At 37.8% G+C, this 18,763-nt stretch overlaps 1 long non-coding RNA gene across 1 annotated transcript in view; it reads left to right on the top strand.

The window, feature by feature from the left end:
* The first annotated feature begins 1,167 nt into the window (after positions 1–1,167).
* Positions 1,168–18,763, top strand: part of LOC129145871 (uncharacterized) — a 49,744-nt gene continuing 32,148 nt past the window's right edge. The window contains exons 1-2 of the long non-coding RNA XR_008551991.1: positions 1,168–1,208; positions 8,440–8,526. This is a non-coding gene — a long non-coding RNA (uncharacterized LOC129145871). The remainder of the gene's footprint in view (positions 1,209–8,439; positions 8,527–18,763) is intronic.

Genomic DNA, 18,763 nt, shown 5'->3' on the forward strand with positions numbered 1-18,763 from the left:
TCAATATATGGAGAGATTAAAAAATTCAAAGAAAAGAAAGTCTTGTAAATTTCAAGAAAGCAAATATAATGAACCGAAACATGCCTGGCAGAATACATTTGGAAATGAAATTTGAAACTTAGATTTGAGAACTGATTTGTGATTTGTAGAGATTACAATGGACAACCAAATTATACATGAAATATAATTCAACCAAACTTTCTCTGTAATGATGAAGAACTAGACCTAGACTACTTGGTTTGTGAGTTGAACATCACATCAGACTTGGGAAGTGGTTGGTAAGCCCGTGTCTTCCCAGGGGCAGTTTAGAGTTTACTTTGAAAAACTTATATGCATATCTCAAGTTGGTCTTCATATGCACACGTATGTATGCATGCTGGCATGATGAGTATTATGTATAAAAAACAAAGCATGATCTATAAGACATTCTATGAAAGCAACGAATTTGATGATGGCCTAGAGTACAGGAAAGAAAATATACTAGGATGGTCATACAGTTTAGTGGCTAAGAATGCTATGGCTGGCCTGATTCTTGGCTCTACTACTCTGGGACTTTGTTTTGGTTTCCTAACCCAGAAAATGTAGAAAACAAGCTTCTGTCTGCCTCAAAAGATGTAAAGATTACATGCAATAATCCGAATGAAGGATTAGTACAGTGCTGTGCATACAGTAATCTCTCAATAAATGCAAATTACTGTTATTGTTTTGTCAATATATCAAAGAAAAGAGGACGGATCAGAAAGCATTTTCAGAATCATGTCAAAATACGTTACTAGCACTTTCAGGTCAATGGGACTGAATAGGACCCCCTTTGGAAAAGGTGGAGGGGATCAAATGACGTAGACCGCCTTAGCAACAGGCCCCCAAAGAAGGTGAATTTTCGCAGCCAATAAAAAGCCTGCGCTGCGGAGGAGCTAGCCAATGAGTGACGGAAAGAGGAAGAGGGAGGACGCGCCAATTCTCCAGCCTGAGCCTCGGCCCAACAAAATGGCGGCTGCATCGGCGTCGCTTTGTTTCCGCGGCTCTTGCGGCTGTGGCAGTGGTATCGGCCTTTGAGCTGTGCGGAGGATCCAACACCAACTACAGTGACGGTTACGAGCCCAGTGCATTTCTGTCGTAACCAGGCGCCGGGGAGGGCAGAGCGGCGTCCTACGGTAGCTGAAGCCGACAAGGCGTTGAAGCGAAAACATGACTGCTGAGCCCATGAGGTAAAACACGGGTCTCAACGTCCTGGGCCTTCGCTACTTCAGAGTCGGGCGTTTGGGAAGGCTTGTCGTGTGGGGTAGGTCTGTGCGGTGCTTGGCGGAAAGAGGCATCGTTTTCTCTTTAGGTGAGAAGGGTTTCGGGGTTTCGGCTGTAGGCTTCAAGCCGGGGTGGGGGTGGGGGTGGGGGTGGGGTGGGGGTGGGGGGGCGCGGCCTGGCAGGTTGGGCGCTTTTCCCAACCTCCCGTGACCGGTGAAGCTTGGTTGGCCTCTTCTGTTTATTCTTTGGTGCCTGTGGATTGCGACCCCGAAGTCGGAGGCGGTCTTTGATATCCCGGCCGTTCTTCCTAATCTTTGGGCCTAGAAGCTGCGTGGGGAAGAAGGGGGGCCGAGGGGGAGGGGGAGGGGCGGGCGGATGTGAGATCCTGGGACGACTTGGTGGCGTTTAGACTGCTGGAGACAGGGAAGTACCCCGACCTTGCGGAATTTTCCTGCAGCCCCTGGAGATGAGCCTTTCTCTAAGGGGAGCGGGCGGGTCTTGCCAGGTATTTACATTCCTTCTCTACTCCAGATCTTGAAGGGTATCCTTGGATTTACCTCTAGGCAAGGGAATTTACTTCCAGAGGACTCCGGTACACTACTTTTTGTGAAGTCCAGCTTTAAAGGGTGGTAAGGCAGACCTCAAATATTTCTTCACTTTTGGGCAGATTTCGAGGGAAAGTAACTAGACCCTATTTTATTTTATCATTCCATGAGGGATGGGAGCAGGTTAACGTGGGTTTGTTGGGAAGTAAGATTTATTGTACGGGAAGCGGTACCTGGCAGGTCGCCTCTTATCAGAAGCCCATTTAAGTTGAGTCTATTTTTCTCTTGTGTTTTTTATTTGCCTCCTGATAGTGTCTAAAACTATGGGCTGTTAATATGAAATCTACGCCACTTTCACCCAGGGGACTGGCATTTCAGGCAGTTTGACATTTGATTTTGCATTCCTTATTGTGAATTAGGTAAATTTTCCTACCCTGAGGTGCATCTTTGGCACCTGGTGGTAAAATAAAGAAAATTATAGAGAGCATGGATCAGAATTGCATTCGAAGTTGGCAAAATGTGCCTTTGAGCAACTATTAGGAACATACACGTTTTTAGAGCACTTTAGCTGGCTTGTAGAATTTCGGAAAAAGCCTATAATACTTACAACTATTTTTCTGCATTAACAAGCGGCAGATAGATGTTTTCCTTCCCTTTAGGAAAAAAGACCACTTTGGTTCTTAGAAAATAGAACCCTAAGAATCTGAAAATTGTGGACTTGGTTTCTGAATTTGTGTTAATTGTCCCAGGTGCAACAAACTTTTATAGGGTATTCACCACCCAAGAGGTAACCAGTGCAGCGAGTTGGCGGGCTATTAGCAGGTGCTCATGTTCCTATACATGAAGAGTGTACCTTACAGTTAAATATCACCTCTAGATTTTGTTAAGTCTCATGAAATCTGCATTTAAAACCATGGGTTGGGGGAAAAAACCCCAACAAAACCAAGAGTTGAACTTGGGTTCTCTCCTTTCTTTAGGCTGAACAAATTAGTTATGTACAGAATTTTCAATGGAATTACTCATTTTATGCCAGAGCCAATTTTTCTTATGGGTTTTGTACTTTTGTAGATCTTGGTGGTAAGAGTAATGATCATAAAGTTGAGTGCTCCTTATTGTCCTTTAATTTGTACCTGATAATCTGTACGTGATAATCTGTATTAATTTTTAGAACAACCCTGTGTATGTGGTAGAAACTTGGTGCTCCCCATTTTATAGATGAGGAGGAAACTGAGGCACTGCGATATAAATTAACTTGATCAAAGTTATACAGCTTGCAATTGATGGAACAGGAATTGAACTGTCTTAACTAGAGTTTATATTCTTAACAATAAGTTTGAGCTGCTAGATCTAATGTGACTGACCATTTTAATTAAGCCCAACTATTACAAAGGAAAAAGTTCATGTTAACTACTATCATGGCCATTTGTTGTCTTTTTAAATTATTTATTTATTTTTTTTTATTTTTGTGTAGAAGAACTGGGGTGAAGGCCAGAGGTATGGGGGGCAAGAGGACCCACCAGAGACAGAGTGGGGAGCAGAACAGGTGGATTCACTGAAATACACTGCTAAAAGGGGCAGTGGCCAAGACAAGAGAGGTCTGCTGCGCCGTATGTGGGTTAGCTCCTTGACTGCAGATCAAACTCAGGCTGTAGGGGTGATAGCACTGAGACTCAACCCCTAGGCCACCAGGGAGGCCTTGTTGTCAGTCTTATAAGTTTGTAGCTCTTTATAATATTTTGCTGTTTTGGTCCAGAGGAGATAGATAACTGAAACATTTAATTTCAGGAGAGTCTTATGTGGAAAACCCCTTGTATGGAACCACGTATATATAAATGTAGGAAATTAATTAAAAATTAGCATGCTCTCTGATTATTTACTAATAAAGAGCTCCAAGTGGGTGTTCAGTGCTGTCTCAAGCTGAAGTGTCATTCATTTCAAGCCATGATTATAGTTAAAGGATAATCTGGCAGGTAATGCTTGAGTTGAACCCACAATACAGAATCATTCTTGACTCTCTTCTGATGTGAGGAAGGGATATTATGAGCAATTCTAAGTATTTATTCTGTTTTGCAAAATAGTTCGAGATTTTTTTTTCTTTAATTCTCTAGCACTTAAAAATAGGAACAAATATGAATTTTAATATTTATAATAAATATTTCCTAGGAATCTATGGTGGGAAAAAATCAATTGGCCAAAAATAATTCATGACCTAACTAATCATACTGTGAAAAATCAGTGGCTCAGTCTTTAATTGTTTTGTTGTTATTAATTTTTTTTAAATTTTGTTATAAATAGGATTCGTTGTTTCTTAATATTTTTGGCTTTATGAAAGATCAACCTCTGGTTGACAGATAAAACTTGACAGTTGACCTTTGAACAGCACTGTGTGGTTCCATTTACTCCTAGATATTCTTCTCTAGGTCTTTGGGAATAAAGAGATTCAGCCAGCAGAATATCTGTACAATCCATTAATGTGGAACTTGCAGATACAGAGAGGGGCTTAAGTTATATGCAGATTTTTGACTGTGAGGAGGGATTTGGTTGGTGGGGTTGGCACCCTAACCCCCCATCTTGCTCAAGGGTCAACTGTAATTTATTTTCTTACAAAGAACTTGGAGATTTGATTTGAGGTGGTATTCTAATCCTTAATGAATACTTGAAAAACTGGCAGCAGTAGAACTTGTTATTGGTCTTAAATTTAAAAAGGCAGAAGTTGTCTAAATTGAGAGATGTTGGGAAAATGTCTTGGAAAGTTTACTTAAGGTGGTAGTTGACAATTGCACACTTGGCTGATTTTTGAAAAATATCTGTAAAATGTTTGCATTTCACTACGTGGAAAGCATTAAGCCAGGCCTGTGGAGGGGGAGTAGATGCAAATTTTTAAAATTATTTTGAAAGCATTTCAATACCAGATGTTTGCTTATGTTATGCTTAGGGTGAAAAAAAGACCTTTGTGGCTTTAATTCTGATCAGGTCAGTTCTTATTATTGGCAACTCTTAGTATAGTTGACCAGTTATATATTATATTTCTAGAGATAAGGTAAATGTAATTCTCAAAAGGAACTTTTATATAGATGTAGGTATGTGAAATAAAGTTTTTTTTTCCACAAAGTAACTATATGTATTTATATGCTCTTGTGAAGTCTGGATAAATTTATGAGTTGGGTGACAGGATATGGGCCATCCTTGGATTTGTATGAAGTGTTTTCTCCCAGACCTTAAATGTTCTATTAGACACTGGCAGACGCTGTTCAGATTGTTTCAGCCTTTGGGTTTTTCTTTAGGGACAGTAAAGGGAATGTTTTAAGTAGGATTTCTATACCTGTACCCTAATACTTGTCTTGTTGACTGGTTTGATAGCACACATTCGAGATGTTTAACCTCCATTTCTCCACCGATGAAATGGGGATAATTTTAATGGATATTGATAAAGTCTGCAGTTGTTCTGGAGGAGGTAACATAGTTATAACAGTAGTTCTTTTTCTGTTTTTAAAGGATTTATTTATTTATGCATAGAAGAGCCAGGGTGCAGGTCAGAGGTGCAAGGGGTGAGAGGGTTCACCAGAGACAGAGTGGGGAGCAGAACAGGCAGATTGACTGAAACACACTGCTGAGAGGAGCAGTGAGTTGAATCAGGAGAGTTCTGCTGTGCCATGTGGGTCACCTCCCTGGCTGGAGATTGAATTCTGCTGCAGTGGTTGCTGATAGCTTCATAATGCTGACACTTAACCCCTTGTGCCACCAAGGAGGCCTGATTGTATGACTTTGGACAAATCATTCTTTCTAGTCCTCTGCTTTGTCGTTTGCAAAATGAACTTGTACTAGATGTTCTAGTGATATAAAGCTTTTTTAAGAAAAATTCTGCTTATATGAGTTTTAATCATTTAAAATTTTTATTTGCCTTTTGGGGGGTAGGGAGAAGGAAGGATGGTGATGAAGGTATGAAAATTAATATGCAGAAACCTTAATTAAATGAAGATGAGGCTTGAAGAAGATTATCCATGCACTGCTGGACCCAATGTGCCTTGTCTCTGTTGGCTTCTCTTCCCCAGCTGAAGGAAGGAGGAGGTCCTCCAGAGACTATATAGGGGGTTGCTGGCTTTGATTCATAAAGTGCATGAGGGTCTCATAAGGAGACATCCACTTTCCAACCTGTCTTTTTTAAATTTCAAAATAAACCCATTTTGTTGGTGAAATAACAGATTTTTTAAAAAAAGATTTATTTATTTATTTATTTATATAAGCACTGGGTACAGTCAGAACCGTGGGAGGGTGAGAGAATTCACCAGAGCCAGAGCAGGAGCAGAGTAGGCAGAAGGACCAAAGTACACTGCTGAGGGGAGCAGCGGGCGGTCTGAGCGCCATGTGGGACCCTCCTGCGGTGCCTGGGGAGCAGCGGGGGATCAAACCGGCGCTGCAGAGGCTGCGGGCAGCTTTGCAACCCAGCACTCAACTGCTGCGCCACCAGGGAGGCCGGAAATAACAGATTTTTGTTGGAAGTCAACAGTAGTTTCTTTATTCAATGTATTCATTTTGTCTTAAAACTTACACTATTAGGATATAGTATTTTGTTGCTAATATAATGTGTCATAGTATCATGTACACATACCTGTGCAAATACTTAATAGAAAGGAAAGACTTTGCTGGGAAGTTTGTTAATAATATCCAGTGTACTCTGTTTCTGCCCTTCTTTTATTATATAGATGATACTTCTGAAAAGACCTATGTTAGAGCTAGACAATTTTGTTTTTTACCCTGTGAGTTTTGTACCATAGGCATTATTTTAGATCTCATCTGTGAGATTCTGTCTCAGTTTTGGCTTGAAGTAGCCATTCTTGATAGTGTTCTCATTAACTGTTCCATGCAATGTTTGTTTAAGAAATTATTGGGATGGTAGTGGTGTTCATGCATATGTATCCTGTACTCCATTTTTTGGTGTCATGCTCTATTAACTGACCAAATACTTGAGTATCAACCAAGGGCGTGGCACATTGCTAGAGCCTGCAGAGGGTAATGACAAAATTCCCACTTCATTAATTTAGCAAGGGAGATAAGTAAATAAGCAAGTACAAAGCAGTGCTAACATGGGCATATATTGGTTGTGCTAGAGATCATAAATGAAGAAAAGTTAATTTTGGGGGTGTGTAGGAAAGTTTTGCTGAAGAGATGGTATTTGTCTTGGGTCTTGAAAATGAGTTAGCAGTTAGAGGTTGGCTGTGAAAGAGGAACAGTTCTGGGACAGGGGATTAGTGTGGCTACAGATTAGTCTTAATTTCCACAGAGAGGAAATAAGACATGTACACCTAGTTTTGAAGAAGGGTATAAAGTAATAAATACTGTGTTAATAAAAACTAAGTTGCTGTGAAAATTGAGAGTAGGAAGACATTTCTGATGGGATTCTGGGAGGCTTTATAGAATGAACGTTTGAATCTGATCCTTGGCTAATGAGTACAGTTTTGACCAAGAAGACTGGAAAATTGCAGATGTGAGGAATAGCAACTCGAGCAAAGGAAGATTGTATATTAGCGTTTGCTGCTTGGAAGAAGGTCAACTTAGAATTTTTAACTCCTATACAAATATTGGATAGCCATTTGTGTAACTAGTATGTTTTTTCCAACTTCATTGAGATATAATTGATATAACATTGTGTAAGTTTAAGGTATACTATATGATTTGATACATGTATATATTCTGAAATGATTATCATGATAAGGTTAGTTAATATTCACCTCACATAATTGCCATTTTTTTCTGTTGTGGTGAGAACATTTAAGATTTACTCTATAGCAACTTTCAAGTATATAATACACTGTTGTTAACTGTAGTCACCATGTTATATTTCAGTTCTTCAGAAAACTTATAGTGTAGTTTGTATGTTGTAAATTTTGAAAGCCGCATGTACCCTTGGAGTGAGCCTGATTAATTTAACTTCACAAGAACTGTCAAAAGTATTACCTGCTTTTCTTAAAGATTGTTTACAATTTAATGCACACATTTTGAGTAACTGTGATTGTTCAAACTCTATCTTAAGTTGTCTTAATTTTGATTTGAAGTGGTCAGTTGCCTTTTAGGTGACATTTGAGTTATAAAATCCAAAATAAATAATTTATTTTCAAATAATATTTGGTTTACTATTTTCCATATTTGAATCATGTTAGTTATTTTTTAAATAGCATTCCAAACTTAGTTCTGCTGTAAAGCTTGTTTTGAAAATACGAATTTGTTCCAACAAGATTTATAAATCAGGAAACAATTTAAGCTTAAGGCAAATTTTGCATTTGTTTATGCAGGATTTTGTCTGCAAGGTCAGGGGTCAGTTAACTGTGACCTATTTTTGTTGGTAAAGTTCTGTTGGAACACACCCAAGCCCATTTGTTTACATTATCTGTGGTTGCTTTTGTACTATAATGGCTGAGTTGAATTGTTGCAACTGAGACCTAATGGTTCACAAAGCCTAAAATATTTACTACCTGACCCTTTATAGAAAGAGTTTGCCTTAGGTGAATTGCACCCAGCTGAACTGAGCTGCATTAAAATACAGACAATATACATTCACACAACTCAAACAGTCTGCCAGCTACCTCAGTTCACCCCTTGTGTTATGAGCCACACCCATCCACATCTGTTGTTACAATTTTCCATCCGATTTCAGATAACCCTCCTCCCATCACTTCACAATAATTCATGAGCTGCAGTCCTGATGTCCACTTCCACAAGCAAACTTCAGGTCTTTTTCAAGGTAAAGTGCCATATTTATTGTTGTATTTGTGTATTTCTTAATCACTTAACATATGTAAATTGTGTTAAATTGTGCTACCATTAATATTAGGTAGCTAATTCTTTTAAATGTGTCACTGATGAAATTATTTGAGTGTTGTGCTTCTAACCCCATTTTCCAGTAAGTCCTATGGTGTTCATTGCCAATTATGTATAACCTGGTGATTTTCAGAAACTCGGTGTGTTACATGATTGCAGAACTGACTGTAACTGTCATCCTGCAAAAAGTGCTAATTCATTCACTAAATATTTCTTGGACCATGTGAGGATTAAGTGAGTCAATAGACACAAAGCACTTTCATTAATGTCTGGGACATAATCATTACTTGAATATTGAATTATTACTTTGCTATGTGCCAAAAAGTGTTCTAAGTATTGCCTTGGCAAACCAGACAATTAAGGCCCTGTCCCCATCGAGCTTATATTGTCTTATTAAAAAATCTATATTAATATTTATTTGGCTAGTAACTCAGTTGTCCCATTCCAAAAAAGATGTTTTAGTGTTTTTGAAAGTGATATTTTGAAAATATGCATCAATAAATATAAAAAACAAAAGAAGCAAAACTAGGAAAACACAAAAATACTGCTAGACTGAAAAATATGGTGGTTAACAGTGGAGGGGGGGAGGCAGGAAAAGGGAAGGTACTGTCATTGTGTATTGGTACTGGAGCTTTGGTGGAGGGCAAATGAAGCGCATACACATGTTGAGGTGTGAAGTTGTACTCCCCAAATTACATAGTTTTGTAAATGACTGGCAAGTAAATAAAATATGATTAAAGTAAAAAAAATACAGATCAAAAAATATTTTCTTAAAACATCTTTCTAGTCAATGTCTAATGATCTTGTAATATCTCACTCAATGATTTCTTGAATTTTTTTTAAAGATTTATTTATTTATGCATACAAGAACTGGGGTGTAGGCCAGAGGTGTGGAGGAGGGGGTGAGAGGATGCACCAGAGAGAGTGGGGAGCAGAATGGGCGGATGGACTGAAATACACTGCTAAGGGGAGCAGCAGGGGAGACAGAGGTCTACTGGGCCATGTGGGTTAGATCTGTAGTGACTGCCTATGTAGCTTGATAGTGCTGACGCTTAACCCCTTGCGCCACCAGGGAGGCCCCTCTTAAATTTTTTTATGACTAACTTCAGGTGATCCATTTTCAAGGAGATAAAGAATAATCATCTCCTTTTAACTGTATTTCAAAATAGTAAGTTAAAAATATAATTAGCCTTAGAGAAAATTTGCAAAGTTAGTACAAAGAGTCTCATTTGTCCTTCACCCATATTCAGCAAATGGTAATTTTTTGCCATGTTTGCTTTGTCATTCTTTATTTTTCTGATTCATTTGAGTAAATTGTAGACATGGTGCCCCTTTACCCCTTAATATTTTAATATGTGTTTTTTCTCAAATAGGAATTTTCTCTCACATAACCTCAATATAGTTAGCAAAGTTAGAAATTAACATGGATAACAATTTCTGATCTGTAGACCTTACTCACATCTTGCCAATTGCTTCATAATGTCCTTTATAATGAAGGACAGAATTTCTTTTGTTCTGGTCTAGGATCCATCTGTAGAATGCACATTGCATTTCATTGTTATGTTTCTTTAATTTTTTTAAATTTGTGGGGTGGTTCACCTTGCCGTTTTTTTTCCCTCCCATCTTTTGAAGAACTGAGACTAGTTAATTTGGGTTTGTCTGGTGTTTCCTTCTTATTATGTATTTTGCAAGGAACACTGTGAAGTGATAGGTCTTTGTTAGCACATTTTATGAGGAGGCACATGAAAGCTTTCCTCTTACCATATTTTAAAATGTTTTTGCTTTCAATACTAAGATAATTAGTTCATTCTTTGCTATTTAATTTAGAGATTTAAAGCTAGACTTGGTTCTTTTCTATGGAGTGGGGAGAATTTCCTTATTTTTTATTTTTCTTGCCTTCCCATTTTCACCCTTTCCCCTCCCCCATTCAAACCAAAATACCCTCCTTAGGAATTTTCATTGTGTATTGTGAGTGCTGAAAAATAGAGGAGTGAATGTTTCATATTAAAGTGATTGAACCTATTACCTCAGAATATGAACAATACATTTCTTTCAAAAGCTGACTATAATGCAGCCAACATACTTTACTAAATATTTCATTTGAAAGACAGGGGGACTATAGTTAAAGGTGTTAAATGACTTAAGGTTTTTTTTTTTTTTTTTTAAATGATCAACAAATCACTTTTTTCTTTTAAGGAATCCCTGAGCACGCTTTATTCTCATTTTAATAAACATTTATTATTCTTCTGTATGAGTTAGTTTATTATTTCCCACATGGGAAAAAGAGATGAACCCAGAGAAGTTTCCTGCTTTGAAGTGCTTATACTCTAGTAAGAGTACTCTGAGTTTTAAATTGGGAACTATAAGCAGAAGGTGTTGCTTATTGTAAGAGAAGTCAAAGAAAATTCAGTGGGAGAAGAGGGAAAAGAGAAACTTCTTTTGTGGTAAGAAAAGATTGGAAAGGCATGTGTGCAGTGTCTTCCAGAGAGCTTTGAATGCTATGATTAGGAGTTTGTACTTTTTATTCTTATTTATAAACAAGGGAAGCCTTTGGACATTTTGAACATACACGTGGTAGTTATTTGAGCCTATATTCAATTTACCGTTATTGGAAGTACTGAGATCCTACAACAGTCTTTTAGGCATGTCCTTTACATGTGGATGTAATTAGGAGAATATAGGCATATATTTCTTTTTTTTTGTTTGTTTTTGTTTGTTTGTTTTTATACATGCACTGGGTACAGTCAGAAGTGTGGGAGGGTGACAGAATTCACCAGAGCCAGAGCGGGGAGCAGAGCAGGCAGAAGGACCGAAGTACACTGCTGAGGGGAGCAGCGGGCGGCAGGAGAGGTCTGCGCGCCATGTGGGACCCTCCTCTGGTGGCCGGGGAGCAGCCGGGGATCGAACCGGCGCTGCAGAGGCTGCAGGCAGCTTCGCAACCCAGTGCTCAACCGCTGCGCCACCGGGGAGGCCCTAGGCAATATATTTCTAATTCCCCCCTAAAAAGAAATAGTAGCACATGCTATATACCAACTGAATGCTATAGGCAAAAATCGTATAGTAATAGTTTAGTATTTGAATCAGGAAATAGAATGAACTTGAATAAAATATGGGGTTTCAAGGAAGGTAAAGGTGATTTTTGTAATCATTTTCAGTTGATGTAATCATGAAGAGTCAGAGAGGAATGGTTTCCAAAGTCAGCATGAAAGTGAGGAATGATTTTAACCCAGGTTGTTCTTACCATTAAGTATACTGCCTTTTATGCCATAGTAGGTAAATTGGAGTCCCCATAATGTAGACATTTGTGAATATGTAAAAGAATCACTGAAACTTTCATTTTAATAAATACTACATAATAAATTTTATTCATTGCAAACTATAAATTATTACTACTCATTTTCTGCCCCACTCACATTTTACAGTGTTTATAATCTACCACAGAAAATGCCTTTGTCAAAATGTCATGTACAATTTTAAGTGTTAAATACTACTGATAATGGCAAATGTCCTAGGGTGAGATGTTCCCATTTCATAAGGTTTTATTATAGTGGGAGAGAAGGCCATTGAGATAACAGAGGCTCAGATCTTGCAGGGCCTTGCAAGAAAACTTCAAGGGTTTGTCTGACTGTATTTGTGATAAAATTTACACAACATAAAATGAAAAGTTTAAACAATTTTAAAGTGTATAGTTCTGTGGCGTCAAATCATTCATTGTTGTGCAATCTATATCTCTGTCATCTCTAAAACTTTTTCATCATCCCAAACTGAAACTCTGTACCTATTAAAAAACTCCCCCATTTTCCTCTCCCACAACCGCCTCCTAATTACCATTCTATTTTCTGTTTTTATGAATTTGACTATTTGAGATACCTTCATGTAAGTGTAATTTGTACCGTATTTGTTCTTTTGTGTTTTATTTCACTTCAGCATAATATCTTGTTTGTCCACCCATTTTGTAGCATGTGTCAGAATTTCATTCTTTTTTTCAGGATTGGATAAATTCCGTTCATTGTAGGTATATACCATAGTAAGTGTCAAATCATCTATTGATAAACATTTGGGTTGTTTCCATCCTCTGGCTCTTGTGCATAGTGCTGCTGTAAATATTGGTGTATAGTAGTTAGACTTCGTAATTTCACTTCTTGTGGGTAGGTACCTTGATGTGGGAATCAGTATTTTCTCTCTTAAGGAACCACCAAACTGTTTTTCACAATGGCTGCGCTATTATATACCACCGCCTGCAGTGTATAAGGGTTCTAATTTCGGCACATTCTTGTTAATGCATTTTATTTTCTGTTGTTTTGATAATAGTCTTCCTAATGGGTGTGAAGTGTAATCTCATTATAGTTTTGATTTGTATTTCCCTGTTAACTAGTGATTTAGAGAATCTCTATATGAGATTGGCCATTTGTTTGTCTTCGGAGAAATGTCTAATGCAGTTTTTTGCCTTTTTTTTTTGGTTGTAGGAATCATTTGTAAAATACATTCATCCCTTAATATAGATACATAATTTGTGAATATTTCCCTCCATTTTGTGATTTGTCTTCACTTTTTCCATAGTATTCTCTGATGCACAAAAGTTTTTAATTTTGATGAATATCAAAGTATATACATATTTTTTTAAAGATTTATTTTATTTATACAAGAACTGGGGTCCAGGCCAGATGCGTGGGAGGGTGAGATGATTCACAGAGACAGAGTGGGGAACAGAACAAGTAGATTGACTTAAATACACTGCTGAGGGGAGCAGCGGGTGAGAGACAGGAGAGGTCTGCTGCACCATGTCGGCAGCTCCCTGGCTGTGTGGGAATCCAACTCCTGCTGCAGAGGCTGCGGATTGCTTCTTAGTGCTGTGCTTAACCCCTTGTGCCACCAGGGAGGCCCTGAGTTCTTTTATTCTAATAGTTAAAAAAAAAAAATTTCATTTTACTTATGCATACGAGATCTGGGGTGTAGGCCAGAGGTGCGGGCTGTGAGAGGATTCACCAGAAACAAATGGGGAGCAGAACTGACAGACTGACTGAAATACACAGCTTAGGGGAGCAGTGGGTGAGACGCAGGAGAGGTCTGCTGGGCCATTCAGGTCAGCTCTCTGGCTGGGGATTGACTCATGTCACAGTGGCTGGTGATAGCTTGATAGTGCCGAGACTTAACTCCTGTGCTTCCAGAGAGGGCCCCTGTTCTTTTTTTTTTTTTAATATAGTGCCATGTTATACTCTAGTATCCTTTCATTTCATCCTGATGGGCTCCCGTTAGCATTTCTTTAAGCTAGATATACTAGCAATGCTTTTCTTTAGCTCCTTTTTTTTTTTGCATGTTTTATCATTTTTCAAGGACACATTTGCTAGATAGAGAATTCTTGGTTGACAGTTTTTCTTTAACATTTTAAATATATCATCTTGTTTCCTGTTCTACCTGGTGTTCAGTTGTTAAAGAGAGTCCTTGTTCTTGTTACTTGTTGATTTTGAGATTCTTTTTGACTTGTCTCTAGCCTTTCCTTCTGCAATTCTTATTACGCATGTGTTGGTGTCTGACAAATTTCTGATGCTGTTGTTTTTTTTCCTTTTCCTTTTCTTTCTGCTCTTCATACTTGGTAATCTCAGTGGAATTATGTTTTAAGATCATTCTTTTCCCTGTTCTAATGTTCTGTTGAACCTCTATAGTGAGTTTTTCATTTTTTTTCAAGATTTATTCATTTATGCATATGAGAGCTGGGGTGCAGGCCAGAGGTGTGGGGGGTGAGAGGATTCACCAGAGACAGAGTGGGGAGCAGAGCAGGTGGATCTATTGAGATACACTGCTGAGGGGAGCAGTGGGCGAGTCATGAGAGTTCTGCTGCACCATGTGGGTCACCTCCCTGGCCGGGGATGAAACTCTTGCACTGCAGTGGCTGTGGATAGCTTCATAGTGCTGAGTCTTAACCCCCTGTGCCACCACGGAGGCCAGAGTTTTTGATTTTTGTTGTTGCACTCTGCAGCTTCAAAATTTTTTTTTTTTTAATAAATTTTATTGTTATATTCCCCATACAATTGCAGCCCCCCATTCTGACCCCAATCCCTCCCCTCCCACCCCGCCCCCTAAAAGTGTCTCTGGTTCATAGTTTTTTGTTGATTTTGATTTTCACTTTCTTATAGTTATTCATTTTCCTGGTCCCTTATTTAAGTTTTCTAGATTCCTGCTATGAGTGAGACCATCCGGTATTTTTCTTTTTCTTTTTGGCTTATTTCTGCAGCTTCAAAATTATGTTTGGTTTTTTTCTGTAATTTTTTCCCTGAATATTCTTATCTTGCTCAGAAATCTGATTTCTTTAGTTTTTTTCATGGTTTTCTTTAGCTCTTGATTTATAGTTTTTGCCTACTAATTCCAGCATCTGGCATTCCTCAGGGATAATTTCTGTTAATTTCCTTTTTCTCTGCAATTGGGCCATTTGATTTTTTTTTTTTTTTGCAGACTTGGAACTTTTTGTTGAAAATGGGTATTTTCAATATTATAATGTAACTATGGAAAACATAGTTTCTTTCCCCTCCCCAGGATTTTGTTGTAGCTGCTTGTTATGAGTTGTAGTTTTTGTACTTATTTTACTTCTAATTTAATTTTATAAAAGCTGTACTGATTTTCCTTGCTCTCTAAAAATAGAGCATTTCTCTTTGATATGATTTGGCAGATTATTTTCTGGATGTGGGAATGCTGAATATAAATTAATGGTAATAGCTTTCCTACTTTCATGTATCAGTGGAAACCTATATTGTGGGTGAACAGTAAAGATTTTATTCTGGTAGGTTTTTGTCAGTTAGTGGTTTGATAGAAATTTCCTAAGTGACTGGATACAAAAATGACAAAACAAAATAACCAAAAGCAGTGTCTTGGGCTTTGTAGATTGGTTCAGTGATGGGGATACTTCTCAGTGCTTAGACAGTCTTTATAAGTCTTCCTTGGCTGTCATTTCCTGATTGCATGGAGGCTAAAGGTTAGCCAGATGTGAAAGCTTACGACCTTTTCATGTCTTTTGTGAGCTTGTGTTAAGCCCTGGGCATATGTGTGTGGCCTTCTCTATTCCCTGGTATATGGAGGAACTTTTTAGAGCCTTTATTACCTCATCTATTTTTCCAACTTCTTCCTTCCTAGCCTTTTATTTCTGTGTAATACCTGGATCACTTGTTAAAACTTGCCCCAGGTGCTTGTGGATAGTATATTTGCTTTTAAATATTTTGGACAAACTATTCATCTCAGGAACTTGGTCCTCCAGAGGAAATTCTGAGGTGGGTGAAAGAAAGGCAAATTGCTGACCCAGTCCATCAGACAACAACACAACAAATCAAGACACACAGCCACAGTTCTTTAAGAATATTAATCCTTTGGCATCTGCAGGTTGTACTTGTGGGTCATGAAGACCCACATTATTAGGGTAGTCTAACATGGTAGTTTTATAACTGAAAACATCATAGGACTCTCATGCCAAAATTCAGCAGTTTTTTTTCTGTTAAGTGTTCCCCTGCTTATTTAAGTTTTTGAATTGTATTGTCGAGTTCCCAAAATGTTGATTTTTGACAATTTGTACCAGCATAGTTATTTCCTTGTTGGAAAGAGGGGAATTTTTTAGTTACCTCCTCCTCCATTGGTTTGTTGTCATTTCTGGGGTGTGTTCTCATCAGTTACATTTTTTGTTTTTAGTAACTGTAGCTTTTTATGAAGTCTTGATATCTTTCAGGGCATGAAAACCCACATTGTTCTTCTTTGTGACATTTTGGTTCTTCTTGAGCCTGTACTGTTCCATATTACATATTATCCTTTTTTGGATTTCTGAGATTTTCAATAAACATTTTCATTCTATTTTGATAAACACTAAGGCCTAATGTCAGCCAAATATTTAGATCAAGTTTGTCAACCTTGCATTACAGACATTTTAGTCTAGATTATTTTTTTTTTTGGGAAGCTGTCCTTTGTATGCTTTGTAACCCTGGACTCTACCCACTAGATGCTAGTAATGCCCAGCTTCCCCTGTTGTGACGGTCAAAAATGTTTCACAACATTGTCAGATGGTTCCTGTGAGAGGTGGGGTGGCACAATTTTACCATTTGAGAACCACTGTTCTAGATGATAGGAATTCACAGTTAATACTGGACTTAAGTGGAGAAGTAAATGCTTGCAATACATGGTGAGTAAGTACAGTTACAGAGATATGAGAAGAAAAGTGGAAGAGCAGAAAAAAAAGCCTTGAAGAATTGATGGCAAATATTTTCCAAAGAGAGATATGGCAGGTTTGATTTGGGTCTTGAGGCAACATGGTGGTGGTAGTAGGTGGGAGGGGAAATATTCTAAATGGTGAAAAGGAGAAGTCTTGAGACTTGGTGGAAGACTGTATGCCTTGAGAACAGCATGACATTGTGATTGGAGAGGATATGAAAGATAGAGATGAAAAAAAGAAATGTAGTTGTGGTTAGACTTTGTATGCTTTTGTATGCTGTGCTAAAATGTAACATTTTGTCTTCATTATAGAAAACCAATAAATACTTTTTAAGTTTTTACAGTAACCCAGTCAACATTTAAAAAAGAACAGTAATGATACAGTGAAATGATAAAAAACATATGGTGAATATTAAACTCAAGAAGATAACTCTAGCTATAAAGTAGGGAAATAGGAAAGGATGGAGATTTATCATGAAACTAAAACTATATGTCAGATGTTGCTCTTAAATCATATCACTGTATCTGTTGACTTTCACCCTATATTTGTCAAAATTCTTATCAACACTGATTCCTGATATTTAAAGTAGGAATGAAGTGGGCAAATGTAGAGGTGAGGTTTTTTTTCAGGCAGTTATATTTTAAACTGTTACCTGCTTTCTTGGATTGGGAATGTAATCACATTAATTGAAACTGGTCTATAATATTTTTATGTCTTAGAAAAAGAAGATACTTGAAGAAGAGTTAAACTGCTACCAGATTTTTGGTAACTTATTTTGATGTCATTCTGAACTTAAGGAAAAGTTACTAGTACAAAGAATTCCTATTTACCCTTTATCTAGAGTCACAAGTGTTAATATTTTGTTCCAACTACTTTATCACATGCACATTTTCACTTTTATTTATTCTTAATTGTTTGAGAGTAAGTTATCATGCCTCTTCCCCCCTAAATAATTTTAGTATTTCCAAAGGACAAGGGTATCTTACAAAATTAAGGATAATTAGCGAATCAAAAAAAATTAAGGTATATAATACTGTTATCTAATGCAGTCTCTAGTCAAAGTTTCCAATTACAGTAAGAATGACCTTTACTTTGGAAGAGTTCTGCCTTTTATTGCCTTTCCTGACCTTGACATTTCTGAAGAGTACAAATTATGTTTTTAGAGATGTCCCTCAAATTTGGGGTTGTATGATGCTACTTATGATTGGATTAAGGTTGTGCAATGGTAGGTCTAAAACAAGTGATGATGTGTTTTTTGGAGTGCAACTTAATAGATATATGATGTTGATTGGTCTCAATACTGGTAATTTGATTACTTAGTAAACGTGGTATCAGATTTTTCTATGTAAAGTTAATTTCCTCCTCACCTTTTTAAAGATTTATTTTGTTTATGCATACAGAACTGGGGTGCAGGCCAGAGGTGCAGGGGGCGGGTGTGAGAGGATTCACCAGAGAGAGAGTAGGGAACAGAACAAGCAGATCTACTGAAATACTCTGCTGAGGGGAGCAGCTGGTGAGACAGGAAAGGTCTGCTGTGCCATGTGGGTTAGCCAGGGATGTAACCTATATGAATAAATAATAAATAAATAAATCTTTAAAAAATATTTATTTGTATTTATGCATACAAGAACTGTGGTGTAGGCCAGAGGTACCACAGGTGAGAGGATTCAGCAGAGACAGAGTGGGGAGCAGAACAGGCAGACTGACTGAAATACATTGTTGAGAGGATCAGCAGGTGAGACAGGAGAGGTTTGCTGCACCATGTGGGTTAGCTCCCTGGCCAGGGATTGAACTCAGGCCTGCAGTGGCTATTGATAGCTTGATAGCACTGAGACTTTAATCCCTGTGACACCAGGGAGGCCCCCTTTTGTATTATTTTTTTTTAAAGATTTATTTATTTATTTATTTATTTATTTATTTATTTATTTATTTATTTATATGAGTACTGGGTACAGTCAGAAGAGTGGGAGGGTGA

This window comes from Talpa occidentalis, unplaced genomic scaffold (genome assembly GCF_014898055.3).
Source record: "Talpa occidentalis isolate TD23 unplaced genomic scaffold, MPIMG_talOcc4v2.1 talOcc4.15, whole genome shotgun sequence".
Taxonomy (NCBI): Eukaryota; Metazoa; Chordata; class Mammalia; order Eulipotyphla; family Talpidae; genus Talpa; species Talpa occidentalis.